General features: G+C 43.7%; 1 protein-coding gene across 3 annotated transcripts in view; it reads right to left on the reverse strand.

Annotated features, from left to right (window-relative positions):
• The window catches only part of ARMC1 (armadillo repeat containing 1), a 62,689-nt gene extending 60,046 nt beyond the window's left edge, over nt 1-2,643 (reverse strand). Inside the window, exon 1 of one of the 3 annotated variants that reach the window (XM_077492789.1) lies at nt 2,575-2,643. The gene's annotated coding sequence lies outside the window, so the exon portion shown is untranslated. Of the gene's footprint in view, nt 1-2,538 lie in introns of all 3 variants that reach the window. The other 2 variants (XM_077492790.1, XM_077492788.1) reach the window with 2 other exon arrangements.
• Nucleotides 2,644-6,000: the final 3,357 nt, after the last annotated feature.

Consider the following 6,000-nt stretch of genomic DNA (forward strand, 5'->3'; position numbering starts at 1 on the left):
GAATTTTTCCATCCGATTTTCATATCGTGTGTACAGGCCTTTAGAGTAGAGGCTGTGGGAGACCCATCGCACAGCAAGGAGGAATGAGGTACGTATTCAACCGTATACTCTATACCCCCAGACTAAAAGCAGACCAAAACCTACCGATCTGTTTTCCAAAACATTTACAATCAAGGTAAGTCTTGAATGATAACTGTTAGGGCTTGTTTACACTAGCCATGGGAGCTAAAAAGCTACCCAGCGTGGTGGATCGCTTTTCACAAGGTGTTTGCCATGTGGTGTTACATTGCCTCCTCATCACCCGTTTTAAACCTTAAAAACCTGCACCACTGTGCAGGTCCATGAAGAGTTGTGTTTGGCAGGCAGTACTGCCAGGGAACATCAGAGGTGGGGGATCAATTTGGCCCAGCTGCAATACAAAGAATCACAGCCTGTGATGTGTGTACACTTCTGCCCTTTGCACTTGTAGCCTAAAGAGAATATTTAGTCATTTTAGACAAAAAATAAAAGTCAGCCAATAAAAACTGTAGCTGCTGACTTAATAGACACTTACCTGTCCAGGGATCCAGTGCTGTCCTCACCCGAGCAAGCTCTTCACTGGGTCCCTGATGCTGCCATGTTGTACTGTGGGAAGCCAGCTGCAATTTCATGCGGCTTCACAACTGGCTCCCCTGTGCATGCAAAGGTGGCACTGCACTTTGAATTGTCCCACAACCTCCTGGGACCTGTGAGGTGCCCCAGGAGGTTGCAGGCGGGAAAGGGGGGGTGCAGAACTCCTGCTGGGATCGTCTAGGAATAAATAGGTACCCACTTCCAAAAAAAAAAGTCAAGCGCCAAAAGTGGTGGGGGAAGAGGAGCATCAGCTTTAAAGGAGTTGTAAAGGCAGAAGGTTTTTTTACCTTAATGCATTCTACGCATTAAGATAAAAAGCCTTCTGTGTGTAGCAGCCCCCCAATATTTACCTGAGCCCCATCTCTGTCCATGAGTCCTTGGCCGTCTGGGTCTCGCCCTCCTGACTAGCTGAGACACAACCTGTTAGAGTCAACCAATCAGGGGAGTGGAACTGGACCCCTAAATGGACACAGGGAGCTGCAGCTCGGCTGCCCCCACAGCAAGCTGCTTGCTGCGGGGGGCACACAACAGGAGAGAGGGGCCAGGAGCAGCAAAGAGGGACCTGAGAAGAAGAAGATCAAGGCTGCCATGTGCAAAACCAACTGCAGAGGTGGCATGTATAACACGTTTGTTATTAAAAAAAAAATAAACAGACTTTACAATCACCTTACGTGAGAACAGTTGGGGGTGGTAAAATGCAGCTCTACTACATTTACCACCCGCCCCCCCCCCCCCCGCCACCACAATGTAAATCTAGCCTTACATTTACTAGTGGTTATGTTAGCTCTCAACTAAACTGTAAAGCCATAAAGGGTCTACTGTCATAGCGCATCACATTGTTAGCACTGTGGCAATTACAGATCAGAGGCAGCTTCCTTGGCCTAGGAGGGTGTAGTTCCACTTTAAAGAAAAACTTCAGTCTTCCTTCCAGATTGCTGTCCCCCTCCAGTGCACCATTATGGCGCATGCGCAGATTTGCCCATCAGCTCTGCCTGGCCCCCCTACAGATTTCCAACACATGCTGTTAGACTGAAAAGGTTTCCAACTTCACTACTAGTGTTACTTACACGTGCATGGGGAACACCATGCATGCACAGATAGCTGGTGAACCCTGTGCATGTGCCACAAGGATCTCTTGGGACCAGAGCCCTGAGGGACATCTGTGAAATTCTCACCTAGGCAGGAAACGCTTTGTGCAGCACAAATAAATAAAAATAAATGACCACTTCTAAGCGAGGGAGAGTAGGCAGTGCAGCACAGGTCCTTCGGGGCTGGCTCACACAGCTTTGGCTGCAATCAGTAGGGGGCGGTGTGCTGGGCATTTCAGTTCCTTTTTGTGTAAACTTTATGCAAACTGCACAAAGCGACACTTCATGTCACTACACAGGAGCGCCGTGTGGTGCGTTGCTGAGAGGTGGCATGCAATAAAGTGCAGAAGATCAGCATTTTGTAGCAGATCATTGCACCTCACCTCCAGGCTACATTACAGTGTGAAGAGGGCACATAGAGAACCATTGTTTTCTGTGTGTCCTGCATTCATCCAGGTCTGTATAACACAGGTCATTGCACAAGGTCTGCTTTAAGCATTGCATTGTGGGAAGTGAGGGCAGCGTACCAGGAAGTACCAGTCTACCCACTACAGCTCCACACCGCCCACCCTGTACAGTACTGGGGGGGGGGGGGGGGGTGTTTTATATCATTCCTATACACAATCTAGGTGTTTTGTATAATAAACCTGCTGTATAGATAGTATACGACCAATCCCTCCGGTATAATCAGTGACTTCACCTATCTAAGAAAGGAAATGTCGTTGTCGGCCAGCCTGCCCCTGTGACTCGTTCATTCCTGTACATAGCGCCGCCTGTGTACAGGAATGAGCCGCACATTCACACTCCGTACCGCACACAATGCCCGCACATCACTCACATCGTACCGGGCGGAGACAGAGCGGAAAATCCTCACCGATAACTGGTCCGGGCCCCTCCAGCCGCGGCCCGGGTCCACCTCCCACAAGTCTGGTCTATTATTGGCTAATAACAAACCATGGCCCAACCAGCCAATCATACGTTTCCTTATAGAAATAAATTCCTATTGGTTAAAGAAGTGACGTTTTCCTGACACTAGCTGCCATATTTTGTGTGGGCAGGATGTTCATCAAGCCAAAGTAGAGAAGGTCAACACTGACAGTCTATCAACATTAGACAGGTTGCTGGATTTTTTACGTTAAAAATTGCATATTATTATTATTATTATACAGGATTTATATAGCGCCAACAGTTTGCCCAGCGCTTTACAGCATGAGACAGAGAACATTGTCGTATCCATGTTTAGCATTGCAGTAAGTCTAAAAATCTGCATGCTGCATTCTGGGTATTAACCACTTCAGTTCCAGAAGATTCTACTGGAGCACTGCTCTACTTTAACTGGTAATTGTGTAGTCATGTACTCAAACAACATTTATATCATTTTTATCACACAAATAGAACTCTCTTTTGGTGGTATTTGATCACCACTCTTTTTTATTTTTTTTTTTATTTTTTTTTACAATATAAACGAAAGAAGATGGAAAAAACAAAACAAAAAAAACTTTCTGCTATAAAACATATCAAATAAAAAAATGAAAAAAAATCAAATTTCTTCATAAATTTTGCCCAAAATATATTCTGCTACATGTTTTTGTTAAAAAAAAAAAATCCCAATAAGTGTACATAGTTACATAAGTTGAAAAAAGATATAAATTCATCTAGCTCAACCAAAAAAAAAAAAAAAAAATCAAACAATCCCATATACACAATCCTTCACCCACAGTTGATCCAAAGGAAGGCGAAAAACCCCAGCAAAGCATGATCCAATTTGCTACAGCAGGGAAAAAATATCTTCCTCCTGACCCCCCAAAAGGCAATCAGATTTTCCCCAGATCAACTTTACCTATAAATGTCAGTACCCAGTTATATTGTGTACATATAGGAAATAATCCTGGCCTTTTTTTAAAAGCAATCTACTGAGCTGGCCATAACCACCTCTGGCAATATTCCACATTTGCACAGCTCATAGCCCTTGTACACACGGTCGGACATTCCGACCAAAATAATCTGACGGATTTTGTCCGATACTGGTGTTGCATACACGCAGTCGGACAAAATTGTTGGAAAATCCGATCATTCAGAACGTGATGACGTATGTTCGTTACGATGGGACTACGTTCAGGCTAGTAGCCAATAGCTTTGGTCTCGTAATTTGATCTGAGCATGCATGGCACTTTGTCCGATCGGAATTCTCTACAAACGATCGGACTTTGTCCGATCGGATCATGTTGTTGGAAAATTTTATATCCAGCTCTCAAACTTTGTTGGTCGGACATTCCGATGGAAAAATTCCGATGGAGCCCACACACGGTCGGATTATCCGACAACACAGTCCGATCGGACATTTTCCGTCGGAATTTCCGTGTGTACAAGGGCTAAGAGTCATTAACCACTACTCTATGATTTTTTTTTTTTAGCCAATCGGATGTTCCCTGGATCAACTTTATTTATACATGTTAGTACCCAGTTATATTATGTACATTTAGGAAAGAATCCAAACCTCTACTGAACTGGCCAGATCCACCTCTGGAGGGAGTCTATTCCACATTTTCACAGCTCTTACTGTGAAGAAACCTTTCCAAATTTGGAGATTTTTCCTCTAGACTTAAAGAGTGCCACCTTGTCCTCTGTGATGACCTTAAAGTGAATAACTCAACACCAAGTTCCCTAAATGCACTTATGTGTTTATACATGTTGATCATATCCCTTCTAATCTCCATTTTTCAAGAGAGAATAAATAGATAGATAGATAGATAGATAGATAGATAGACTAATGGCCGCAATCAGCAACTTATAATAGGACAGCAATAGTGCAGCGGGAAATCTGACACTAACTGACGCTGAGGGGGGAACTGAATAACTGGCGCTGATATTACCAGTGACATAATACAGTGATCAGTGTTAACGCTAGACACTGTCACTGTACTAATGACATTGTCTGGGGAGGAGTTAACATCCATTGAAAGGTTAAATATGTGCCTAATTATGTGTAATGTGTGTAAAGTGTGCTGCTTTTTCTAAAGATCTCTCAGTTTCTCATCTCTGCTTTGTGGGGATGAGAAACTGACAGTTTGCTTCCTCTGTATAGAACACTGTGTTGTTTACCAAACCACAGTGTGTCAATAGATGCAGACAGGGCAGCTCGGGAGCAAGCACGCACAGGTGACCACATGGAAAGCGGCTTTCTATGGGGGCACTCACCGAAGAGGAGGAGCCTGGAATGCTGGCGGGGGCCCCCAGAAGAAGAGGATCGGTGCTGCTCTGTGCAAAACCACTGAGCCCCCTATATATATATATATTATACTGTATATATAGATATACAGTGTATATATATCTATTTATATATATATATAGTATCTCACAAAAGTGAGTTAACCCCTCACATTTTTGGAAATATTTTATTATATCTTTTCATGTGACAACACTGAAGAAATGACACTTTGCTACAATGTAAAGTAGTGAGTGTACAGCTTGTATAACAGTGTAGATTTGCTGTGCACTCCAAATAACTCAACACACAGCCATTAATGTCTAAACTGCTGGCAACAAAAGTGAGTACACCCCTAAGTGAAAATGTCTGAATATTTCAATATATGTATATGTCAATATTTGGTGGCTGGTAGCGTGAGGCGAAAAAAAAAAGCCGACCACCGGCAGCTGTGAGAGGGACATCAGTCCCGATCGTGGAGAGCCTCTGCAGAGGCTTCTGTGACCACCAGAGCCACCTACCAGTGTCCATCAGTGCCCACAGTACCACCTATCAGTGGCCTATCAGTGCCCATAGTGCCACCTATAAAATGTCACCAATCAGTGCCTCATTACCAGTGCTGCCTATCAATACCACCTACCAGTGCCCATCAGTGCCAATCAGTGATATCTATCAGTGCCGTCTTATCAGTGCCTATCGGTGTCGCCTTATCTGTGCCTAGCAGTTCAGTCTCATCAGCGAATATCAATGAAGGAGAAAAATTGCCCGTTTGCAAAATTTTATAACAAACGAAGAAACTTTTTTTTTTTCAAACATGTCTGTCTTTTTTTGGTTGTTTAGCAAAAAAATAAAAACCCAGTGATGATTAAATACCATCAAAAGAAAGCTCCAATTGTGTGAAAAAATTGGAAAAATTTAATTTGAGTACAGTGTAGGATAACCGCGCAATTGTCATTCAAAGTGTGTCAGCGCTGAAAGCAAAAGGGTTAAAGACAGAAATGATCCTCAGCAAGCTGTGCGTTCCTTCTTTTAGACCTAGCCAGGTGACAGGGTAGTATTGTGGGCCTAACTCCAGAATCAAAGATGGCCGCTTCA

This window comes from Lithobates pipiens, unplaced genomic scaffold (assembly GCF_037356315.1).
Source record: "Lithobates pipiens isolate NorthernLeopardFrog02 unplaced genomic scaffold, aLitPip1_a1.2 Scaffold_19, whole genome shotgun sequence".
NCBI classification, from domain to species: Eukaryota; Metazoa; Chordata; class Amphibia; order Anura; family Ranidae; genus Lithobates; species Lithobates pipiens.